The following is an 11932-nucleotide window of genomic DNA, read 5'->3' as shown; positions in this document are numbered from 1 at the left end:
ATGGCGGCAGGCGACGGAATATTTATTCATGGGCCCGAGGCGCGAAGACAAAGTCCACTTCTACGTCTGCCTGCGTGTGTGTGTGCGGCAGGGGCGGCCGTGTCTCCAACACCGCCATAAAGTCTTCCACTTCTCCAGAGGACGGCTTATGTTTTTTTATCATCTGTTTACTCTTTAAAATAGGAAAGCGGAAAATTCTTCCTTCCCCACACAGGCACACGCACGCACTGGCTTTTGCACACACACAGACAGAGTGTCTTTGTGCGTCTTATCTGGAAGCCAGATAATAGAGCTGCCTGGCGCCATGTTGAATGCAGCATGTTAATCAAAGGATCTCGTTCTATGGGGACCCCGACTCTGGCCGGGACTACCGACTGATCCCTACCGGGCTCGCATCACATTTACTAATGTTTTTCCTCCCTTTTCCCGTTCTTTTCATTTCACAGAAAAATGTTCATCGGCGGTCTCAGTTGGCAAACAAGTCCAGGTAGGTAGGCTGTCACGCGGACGCATCCCCACCGGCCAAGCCAAGCCACGACCACGCAAACTGTTGGAATGGTAATTGAAGGATTAGAAGGCCACCTGTCGTCGTCGTCGGTGCCATCGTCGTCTGGAGCCCCCGGGGCTACTTCTTACACCTTTGCGGGAGCTTTGTGAAGTGAAACAAAATATTTGTGAGCCACAGAAACACTACTCACTATATTATTTAGACAGATTTGAATGACAGAACCCAGGCGCCAACCGAGCCCGGTTAAAGAGCTGGGGCTTTCCAGAGCAAACCAGAGGTTGGAAAATGCATCGTTTCGCATCCCTATTTTCGCTGATTGATAGCTTTCACGTGCTAGGTGTGTTTTATTGTTGGTGGACCCGTTTTTTTATGGACCCGTGCACACGGATCAGCAGCGTGGAAAGTTAGTTAGGCGGCCGGGAATGAAAATAAAAAATTCCACTGCGAATGTGACCAGCGACCGGAAATAAAACTCCGACACCGATACATTATTGTTATTGATTTTTTTTTTGCGGGATTTTTCTCACTCACCGCTGCTGGGAGATTTTGGCATAAAAAATGCCCGTACCGCCAAGAGCCACTGTTGGTTAGTGATACTTTTTTTTAAATGAACATGCCATTGTGTGTTTCGCCACGGTAGCTAAATGTCGGTGGTAGCTGTTTTGTGGTTGTCCACCCAGGCTTGAATTGGTCACTGTTTGGATTTATTGCACCCTTAACAGTGTACAGCTATCGATGCAACCAATGCCGTTTGTTTAATTCCTTTGATAACACTGCATAATGTTGTTTTACATAAAAGTAGCAGCTTGTAAAAAATATGCAGGGTGCGACTCTCTGACTAGAATATTTTTAATAAATCCCCTAAAGTCTCTAGTTTAATCTTTGTTCCCTGTTCACGACATCTGTTAAAAACTGTTGAGAACTTGTACAGGAGAGTTTACAAGAATCTTGTACTCAGCATCTGGAAGATTCATGAGAACATTTCTTTCTATTAGAAGCTAGACTTCTAATAATGAACTGGGCAAAACTTTTCCGCATGACTGCTGAATTTCTGGATATTATTAGAAAAGCTATACACTGTTCTCTTGTGCCAGTTTGACGCCTTCAATACCTCCAATTCGAAACAATAGCAATTCCGGACTCTTTTGTTGTTCCATCAAATTATGTTGATGCTACTCGATGTATTTATGCTTTCGTTAATCTTAGCGGCAAATTCTATAGACCGAAGCTTGTTCGCGTGCCGGGCCAAAGTCAACACGGCAAAGAAGTAAAGTAAAACCCAGCAAATTTACTTCGTTTTGGCCAACACCTGAACCACCCGTTTCATTGTACTTTTTAACATCCCTCGGTACTGGGGGTGGCCTTAAGGACTGTTCCACTGTTCTGTGCCGGTAGAAAATCGATTCGTTCGCAGCAAGCGTCTTACGGTTTCGTGCAAGAAAAAGAGAAATAAAATCAGCTGAGAGCCCGAACCCACCCCCCGGGGGGAGGACCTCAAGGACCGGTGTGTAACGTGCGGCTCATAAAGTCGAAAGTATCAATCGTCTTAGCGTAATCGGTCCACGGGCCACGGGCGTTTGGGTGTTTTATCGATGAAAGGCGGCCCTTCGGATGTGCGGCGGCCGTAAAGTAGGGCACGGCGACCGGCGGAAGTTTTGCCTACGACCGGGTGGCTTCGCACACCAACTCGCGTCCCATTTCTCGGGCGATTTTGGGCGTTCGGCGAAGCAATAGGTAAAACAATTCTATTTGCCCGCCGGGAGTTGGTGCGGTGGGCACCGCAAAAATATGCATCCCGTGTTGGTGTGTGGAATTTTTTGAATATTTTATCCCTAAACGATTCCATCGATTTATGTAAACACCAGAAATGGCCCCCGGGACCCCGGGTGTCTGCGCAAGGAGTTTTGCCTTCGCCCGGGGGTCCTTTCGCTCCACGTGGCACGGATCGCAGCATCGCAGCCGCAGCCGTGTTGGGGCGAATTTTCAATCAACGATCCCCGTGCCTCGCCGGTGAGCCTTGGTTAAAGGTGAAAATTGATGACTGATTGGTCGCCGGTGGCGTCCGGGCGACTCCTTCGGCGGGATTCGATTTTTGCCACCGGCGAGACGACCGTATCCGCGTGATTGGTTCCAGGGTTTGAAAATCCTTTTAAAAACCGTGCATCACCGCGGGGCGTAGCGAAATATAATATTTCATTTTATTTGCCACGTCGACGGGCGAAATTGATCGATCGGCTCGGTGTGCCTCATTGCGGTGCGTCCCATCATGTCAGGCGCAAGACGTGAATGTGATTTGCTTGCGCCGGCCGCGAGTGCCTCGGGGATGCTTCCGCCAAACCCCGCCGGCCGGTGGCGGACATTTATGCGATTTTCGCTGCCAAGGCTTCGCAGGGAGGTTGCGCTGTCTCGACGGCCAGCATAGTTCACTGAACCGGCTCATGTCGCATCCCGGCACCCGGCGAAAAGGCTCGGAAGTGCAGCCCGCCGGTCGGCCCAGCGAGCGTCAGTCGACCGCGAACGGTGGCACACACACACACACACACACACTCACACACACCGAAATCGCTAATTTATTGCACACGGTTGCAGTTCGGTTCCGTACATTATACCCTCATCGATTTCCGTACCATAAACAATACCCTTCGGGGTGCCATTTTCGCTCCAGCGCACCAGCGCGGCTCCGGCGAGCTTTTCGCGAACGACCCCCGGGAGGGCGTGGGGAAAACAGGCCCCAACTTTTCGACGGGCCCCTTTTTGGCCTCCGTTCCCCGGGCACTCCCACCAAAAAACGGGGAACGGGCGAGAAAAAAAATGGGGGCCACCAAACAACCAACCCGTTTCGAGGACGCGCATCGCGGGGCAAGGACTTGGAGGATAATAAAACTCCCCCCGAATGGGGCAAAGTACTCGCCGGCTGGTGGCGGCCGGTGGCGGTGGCGTTGGTGGAAAATGTTTTCCGCACTATTGGCGAAGCAGAGCCCCATTTGGCGTGTTCCGATATTGGAAAGCGGTCCCTCGCGGTGCCCGGTTTATGCAACGTGTGATTGTTCTTCTGGTGCTTTTCCCGCGTCGCCTCGTGCCGCCCACGTTGCCGAGGCCCCAGTGTGGCAGTGTATGTTTCTGTGTTTTTTTCCTCTTCACTCCTTGCTGGGGTTTTTGGCTATTTTGGCAGCGTTTTCCTCGTCGACCGTGCGAATCAGTGTTCGGGCCCGCGTGCGGCATGTTGCCGGTGCATGTTTGTTTGGTCGACTTGGCATTTGAATGCGACGCGCGATGTCTAATGGAGGAAAAATCACCTTCAACCGTGGGGGGGCGGTCTGGTCGATTCGGGGCAGCGGAAAACGCGGCCACCCGAAAGCCGGAGAATTACTCGAACTACGGTGCAGTTTGTGGCCTGAATCGATTGTAGCGATAAAATATGATGGTAAAAGTGCAATAACTAGTTAACTGGAACGGGATAACTGTCGGTGGCAAAGCTCGCATGTTTGTTTTGATGTTCACTGATCATGTGTTCCACTATGACGCTCTTGTTTTGGAGCCTTCTGTCATTCAACTGTTGCAATAACCAAGACCGACTGTTTCACCAGCAACATTACGTATTTTCGTAGAATTGGTCTGCGAATCGGACATTTTTATTGTAAAAAGTGTCAACATGCCTGTGCCAACATGCCTAAAGGATGTGCCTGTCAAAAATTGGTCAACTTCAACTTGGCGTATTATTTTTCATAGTGCATCAAAAAATCCTGTACACCTCTCATTTAAAAATTTTTTTTTGGTTAGTATCATACATATTATTCGATTTTGACATTTGCCCTTCATTTGTGGAAATGCCGTCGAAAAAAAGGGAACCAACGTATCAAGATCTTGCACCGTCAGCGCGAAAATCCGAAGAACTCACACGCCAAGTTCGCGAATTATTGAATGTGGCCAAATCAACGGTCACCAATGTATTAAAAGTGTTCGGAGAACGTTTGACGACAGTCAGAAAGACTTGATCAGGTGGAAGTCGGAACCAGGAAGCCGCAAAAAACGACGAAACGGCTGATCAATTGTTTCAATATCCGTCCGATATGTCGCAAGAAAGCTGGAAGTATCGTCTTCAACCGCGCGATGAACTAAAATACGAGCTAGTCTAGCATTCTAGAAGAAAATCGTGACAACAAGCAAAACATGTCGGCCAGAAAACGATCGCGGAATCTGTGCAGTGCAGTGCAGAATGATGAAACCTACGTCAAGGCAGACTTTAATTAGCTTCCTGGGCAGGAATACTATACTGCAACTGAAAGAGGAAAGATAGAAGAGATTTGCAAGAACATAAAGCTGTCGAAAAATATAAGAGTTCTTTTCTGTTTTGGCTGGATTTAGCATCTTGTAATTATCGAAAAAAGCCCATGGAGTGGTATGCCGCAAACAAAGTCCAAGTGGTGCCCAAAGACATGAACCTTCTCAACACCCCAGAGCTTCGCCCAATCGAAAAATATGGGGTCAATATAAACCGGAACCTCAAGAAGACTCGTAACACAGTTGTCAGTGAGATGGAATTCAGAAAAAACTAGCGTTCTGTAGCAGAGAAGAAAGAAAACGGTGCAAGGAAAGGTGCAAAATTAGATAAAAGAAGTAAAACGAAAGGTCCGGCAATTCGCATTCCTTAAGACGGAGGACTGAACGATATTTTTTACATATTCTGTATAAAATTACCTTTCAAAAGAAATATGACTTAATTTTTTAATAATTTTTTTGACTGGCACACCCTTTAAAACAGAGTTTTTTAACTCACCTTAGCACTACGCCGCCCCATCACAGGATGTTCCGGGTTCCGGTGCATACGTAAACTTAGATCCTAGTCGACTAAGCAGCAGTCATGTCGGTCCACATCTACTCCACTCCTACGGAGCGTGTTGCCGTGTTAAGCTCATGATGGCTCAACAGCCATCCAGAAGGGTCACCATCACTGGATTATGTCGCCTTCACTCGCACCCGAACCCCTCCTGCTAGATGTCATTTATATTTTCGCAATTCGGTTGGATCGATTAGTGCGCGACGTACCGCGTCAGTCGCTCAGTCAGCCAGTGGCATGCTTCAAGGATTCCCATTCGCGATCGTTAGCGAAATGGCCACGGCAATGATACATCCCGGGCCGGGGACGAGTTACTCGCAGTTGCCGAAATGTTGCCCTTTCTGTAGCCGATGTCCGCAGGACTCCTGGTTGAAGCTCAGTCGTCCCCGGTGGAGCGATAGTCTGATTACTTAATCAATCGGTCACCAGCCGGACCTCCGGACTCTCTGGGCTGCCGCTGCGGTCCAGTTGGTCCAGCCAACAAATATAAAACCCGGAAATCGGCCAATCGCTTACGCTGACAATGGAACCGACCGAACCCCAGACCCTGATACTGCAAGCGTGCGGTGCGCCAAACGGGACCAGTCGCACGGTGCAAAGGATAACGCTCGCTTGTGTCCTTGTCCCCGTGACAGACCCGTTTTAATGGGTGCCGGCCAACTTCGACCGAACCCCGTACGTGGTGCGTAAATTGCGAAACGCCTTCGGGTGGAAAATATTTGCTGATCGTTTGCTGGGAAAAGCGTTCGCGTTTCCGGTTCCGTTCCGGTTGTGCGCCAAGTGTACGCGATCCGTGGACACGAATTTTTCTAACGGACAAACCGCTGCGAGCTGTGCTGGCGTGTGCAGCGATTATTCTTCCGGAATATTAATTAGTCGCCCGCGGGTTTGTGGTCGTCCTGGAAAACAATTTCAATCGGGGCTCGGGTGGCCGCCCGGTTTATGAGAAAATTTTAATAACTGTGCACTCAGTGCGCTGCTGAAGGGACTTCGGTCGTCGGTGGTCGGTCGTTTTCGGGTGGCTCATTCTCATTCAATCATTCTATGCTCTATTTAGAGCGATCCGCTAATAACTAACGCCTGGACGGCGCGTTCCAAAGGATAGATGAAAAGGATTCACTCCGCGCGCGCTTAACGCTTATTCTTTCGCTTCTAAGCTCTGCGGCTACGGCGTATTGCCGACCGCATTATCCTGCTTATCTATGCGGCTCGAAGTGGCGTCCCTTGTAAACGCCACTTCCGCGAAAAGTTTTTGCTCAATTTAGCGTCCCGTTCATTTTGGGGGCCGTGTAATCCAATAATCTACACGGCCCAAGCTTACTTTTATTTTACACGAACACAAACGAAGTGGCCCGTCCGGTTCCGCCGCGGAACAAGACAGCTGGCGAGCGGATTGCCATCAGCATCCTTTTCGTCGGGCCGGGATCCCGCTTATCACGGTGCGCGCGATCGGCGTTCCGCTACGGATGAGTGTTGAAGGGTGAACGCGATGGGGTTTAATCTCGACCGCCCGGTCCGTTCTTCGCTGGCCATCATCCGGAACTTGTCGTTTATCATCGCCGCTTTCGGCACCCCTGGCCGTTGTTTTTTCCGCCTCGCCCAAAATCGGGCTCATCATCATCGTCAATCACCGGCGCACCGCTTTTCGGTGCGTGCGTTTTGAATTTTGAACCACCGCGAACACGACGCCGGGCACCGATTGTTTCTCGATGGGCCCATCTTCTATTTTGTGTTTGGTTAAATGTATTATTAATGGATTACGCGACCCGTCGTCGGCGTCGTCGTCGTCGTCGTCGAGGAACTTAATTTTCACGAGCGATTTCGAATGCGGACGCGCCCGAGTGTCACCAGCGTTGGCGTTCGCTGGCGTGCGTGCGTCCTACGGCAAGATTTACGCACCGGAAGTGATGCTTCGGTCGGCCGGGCTCGTCCATCTTCGATGTTCCGCGCGATTTGCAATCCATAGGATGGTTTCAAAAGGCGCGCGCGCTGCGGTCATAATTACGTTCCGGGAGGTTAATTAACCTAAATTAATTATGTCGACGGCCCTCGGATTCGGCCCGGGCCCGGGGTATCATTAATCTTTCGCTCGCGCTGCAACGACACCACCGACGCCGATCGTTGGCAGGTTACCGGTTTCGGATTGCTTGTTCGCGCCGAAGGATTTGGCTCAAGTTTGATTTGACTCTGCTTTAGAGCCCTCACCTACACACACACCCTTTCGGTTGTTTGGCACCGTCGTCGATGGCCTCGTTGGTGAGGCCAAAAGTTAAAACTATTTAATGCGCCGACATTTATGAGCACTTCTGAGCTGAGTCCTTCTCCCGTGTCCCGGTAGGCTCCAAATTTAAGGGGGGCGCGCGAAAGAAATTAAAAATAAAAGCCCTTCTCCGGCGGGGACTGTGGCATGTCGGGCCAGGCCGGCCAGCGGTGAAACGTGTTGGAAAATTTAATCAACTCACTAATTTTAATTCCGCGACCAGCTCATCAGCCTCAGGCCTGGCCGGGGGCAGCCTCGGGCACTTCAAGCGCATAGAACTGTCGCCAACAGGGGTCGCCCCAAACTGCGGCCCCTGCAAATGAGGTTCAATAATTTGCACCATCGTTTGTAACGCTCATTTACCACGTCGCAATTACTTAGGATGGCCGTACCGGGTTGTCTTGTTTTTTACACCCTTTGCTGCTGGCTGGCCCGTAAGATGCTTACCCGGTTTTACTGCTCACAATCCATTGCGTCCTGCTGCGCGAGTGCCGCTCGTGCTCTTCTAGGACGTTAGTTTTTTCGCGTCCCCGCCAGGACCGGGATCCCGGGTTTTAAGGGATGTCTTTCTAACCATTAATCCGGTTACGGTTGGAATGCAGCACGGTGGTAAAGGCGAGTCCTGGAATCCTGGATTTTGTTTTTATTTCCAAGCAAATCCGTCTGCAGGAGTGGCAGGACCTCATGGGGGCGCGCAGAAAAGATGCTGCTGAAGGCCATCCGTTGTTGTAACACCAGGAGACTGCATACCGTTGGCGTACTCCAGCCGTCCATTGGAATGCGCAGGATGAGCGCGAGTGAGTGGTGGTTTAGGGTTCGTTACACACGCGGCGAACGGGTGGGTGGGAGCATACTTCACGGGCCGTGTGTCACACTTTGGCGAATGATGGGTACGTGACGGAATGTAATTAGCAGTCGAGGTCGCGGAGGGGTTGCGCTCACCTGCGCCGTGAAGGGGGTGAAGCAATGTGAAGAATCCGTCCTTTCGTCCTTCGTCCCGGCAGGAGGGCCCCCGACGGTCGTCTGACTCGACAGGATCACTCCGGCCGTCTGCCGTTTCGCGACTGTGTGTGAGTGTGTGTTTTTTTTCAATTATTAAAAGTCGTGAGGCTTGACTGCAATCCGCCGACGCCGCCGTCGCTGCCGCCGCTGGGTCCTTCTCGGCGTTCTTGCCATCAAACGGGCTGCCGCCTGTCGCAAACATGAAAGGCGACGTGCACTTTTCATCATCAGCTCAGCTAAACCGGGTGCCGGGTTTGGCTGTCGTCGTTGAGCTGCATTCTCGACGCACGCCGGTGGCTGCCTCGGTGGCAGACTTTCAAGAAAATGCACACCACACACACACACACACACACACACACACACAAGAGCGCCGCCGGAGAGAAGTCACGTCGATGTAAGCATTATGCTGGCGCACGTGGAAGGCTTCACTCGCACGACGGCCGGCCGACCGACGGGTGTGTGATCAAATCTTTTTGAGTGACGAACTTTGTTGTCTTCGAGCCGGAATATCCTTATTTTCTCGACATACACACACATACGAGCTCTAATTTAGGCGGCGTTCGCGCATCACGTAACAAGACACCACACGGACGCCCGCAAGCCATTCTGGGGCCCGTTATCCTTGCTGGTGGGCGAATGTCAGTAAAAATGGCGAGCGAACAGAAAAAGAAGTGGCACCCGTGGTAGAACCCTGGGCCCTTCTCATGGGCGATGGTGGAAGGACATAAATTATGGGCTTCGTGTGCAGCGTCGCTCTCATGCCGCAGCTTCCACGTGCAGCAGCGCAGTGCAGCAATGAGCGTCTAACGATGCTCCCGGTTGTCGCCCGGTTGCGTCTGTTTGCACACGACGGCCAGGACATGCACACACACACTGTAAGCCGGGCGGGTGGGGCTCGGTCTGGTGGCCATCCAGCTAACGATGAATTGAACCCGAAGCCAAACACCGGGTCGCCGGAAGATTGTGCGGCTTAACCTTTGGCCTGGGTTTTCCGACGAACGCTCCCTGGGTGAGGGACGTTTGATAGCTACACGCATGTGGAAATTTGAATGCAGCCATCGTAGAAGATTTTAATTTCACACAAAACCCGCCGGATGGAAAGAAGCCGCCGGCGGCTGCAGTGCTTTTCAGTTAATGACGCTTACTTACGACACGGCGACAGGGAACAATGTGTGTGTGTGGGGCACAAATCAAACGACGGAACGCCTTTTTGCTGCTTACGGGAGCTAGACGGACTACTGAACATTTACTAGAGTTACTTAAGGTTTTTCCTTTTTAAATGTCCAAAGTGCGAGTTGCAACGATTTTCTTTAAAATGAAGTCGCCCAAACTCAATTTTGAAGCCTGGAGATTGGAGCCGTTTCGTTGCTACTTGTTGGCCACTCAAAGTACCAAGTAGCATTTCCAGCCGGGAGTCCTTCGCGGTCGTCGACTGTCCAACCACAAAGCCAGTCCCAGTCCCCAAAGCGGTGCTTGGTTCCTGGTTCGGTGGTGTCTGGTCTGGTGTCCGGTTGGGTGGAGTCGGAATGTTTGTCCGTACGTGGTCGTAATCCGAATACGGACAAATTGAACGACGCCGGCCCGACGCGATGAAAGCGATCTGTGACACGAAGTGCACAGCGAGCGAGCGAACGAGAAAAATTCATCATTTACATTTATGTCACAACCCGTACACCGCGAGCCGTCCGGGGCCGCCGTCTGGCATCAGCTGCGCGACGCTCTATTGTGGTTCTGGTGCTCCTGTTGGGTCTTTGGGGTGGGTTGGTTGGCGCATAAAACGGACCTAACGAAACACGAACACGGAGCACGCAATCATGTGTCGGACGCTAACAAAGAGAGCGAAAAAAAAATGGGAAGTAGAACCGTTCCACTGTCGGGCATCTGTGGCCTGCCCTGACATGACCCTGGCCTTGCACCGGTCGGCCGGCGAGGATTATTATGTAGTGAGATAATGAGGGAAAAATAGATATTTCATGTCGCACGTAAGTGAAACACGTAGTCGCCACGCCACTGCGAACGGTACACGTCACGCCATCCTGTGACTGGATCGTTTTGTCAGACAAATGGTGAGTTTCGGGATCGTTTAGCAGACGGAGATCGTCCCAAATTATGCCGCAGCGCGAAACTGTCCTCTTTCAGGTGGGTGAATGGGAGAGATGGATTTTTAATGGTTAAACTCAATGAATAAGATTCATAGCAAGTTGCATAAGATTCATAGCAGATTCACCAACACGACTGGGACGGGTTGACGACTGTCTTACGCCTGTTATACCTGAGACCTGGTCACAGCAAACACGACTGAATAGATTCCTCTGTGCGTGTAACCCATGGACAGACATAATGACGTAGAATGTCTGACTTAGACTTCAGCGGGCCTCTTCACTCCAAAACCCTCGGTTGATTAATGATGCCAACTTTATCACTCACACGACATTAGAAGCCTCCTTTATGTTGTTTGATTCATTCAAATTCTTAGCCACAGTTACGACAGAAAATCAAATGATCCGACGATGGTCCGCTGTGGCGGAAAAATTCCAGCAATCGCCTGAGGCCGGGTGTGATTCCGATAATAGCCCCAAAGAAGAAGACCCTTAATGAAATGTTCGCCGGCAGCAAACATTATCTTCCGACACTAATTTAGACTTTAAGCCGAGTTGCGTGCCGCGATGCGAACTTGATGCTCTTTTCTTATCAATTAAAAGGAAACGATCTCGAGTCACGATACAGAAGAGAAGAAGCTCGGACCTCGCCCCCTGGCGAGGCTTTATTCACTTTCAATGTAATTACTTCGGGGCGACCTCGATGGAGCGTAGCTTACCGTGCGAACGGATCCGGGTTTTATGGTGTCACTCGTCGGTTGATAATACAAATGGAATTGAAATCCCATCCGACGGGGCCCGTGGCGCACGCCATTTTGAAGGATAGCAGCGCCACTCCTTGAACGGTGGTGGGTTGAAGAGTCGCGCAAAAGAAGATTCGCCGCCCGTGTCCGCGGTGTAAAAATAAGAGTCTTATCGATGGTACCCGCACCCAACGGGCGTGCGGCGATTGGAACGATCGTATCGTAAATTTCGACACTCATCCTGGGCCGGGGCCACCGAACCGGTCCATCAACCGCCCCGCGGCGCCTAATGGGGCGGCCCCGCAGTAAGCGCAAAACAATTCGAAGCATTTTTACGGTCACTTGATAGCTGCGCCCGGAAGCTCTCCGGTGGCCCGGATCCGTGTCGAGTGCTTTCTTGCGAGAAGCCGACCGTTGTTGGCCGCCCGCTTGGCTTCATTTGTATTCCTTTTTGGGTGGGGTGGGTGAATGGTAGATAACTTT

The 11932-nt window shown here is 51.2% G+C and overlaps 1 protein-coding gene across 1 annotated transcript in view; it reads left to right on the top strand.

Moving 5' to 3' along the window:
• The first annotated feature begins 458 nt into the window (after window positions 1-458).
• LOC128277823 (RNA-binding protein Musashi homolog Rbp6) overlaps window positions 459-11932 on the top strand; it is a 456559-nt gene continuing 445085 nt past the window's right edge. The window contains exon 1 of the mRNA XM_053016353.1: window positions 459-487. The gene's annotated coding sequence lies outside the window, so the exon portion shown is untranslated. The remainder of the gene's footprint in view (window positions 488-11932) is intronic.

The sequence above is a fragment of the Anopheles cruzii genome, chromosome 2 (genome assembly GCF_943734635.1).
Source record: "Anopheles cruzii chromosome 2, idAnoCruzAS_RS32_06, whole genome shotgun sequence".
Lineage (NCBI taxonomy): Eukaryota > Metazoa > Arthropoda > Insecta > Diptera > Culicidae > Anopheles > Anopheles cruzii.
Note: the sequence above shows the minus strand (reverse complement) of the source record. Positions and strands in the feature narration are given on the sequence as shown.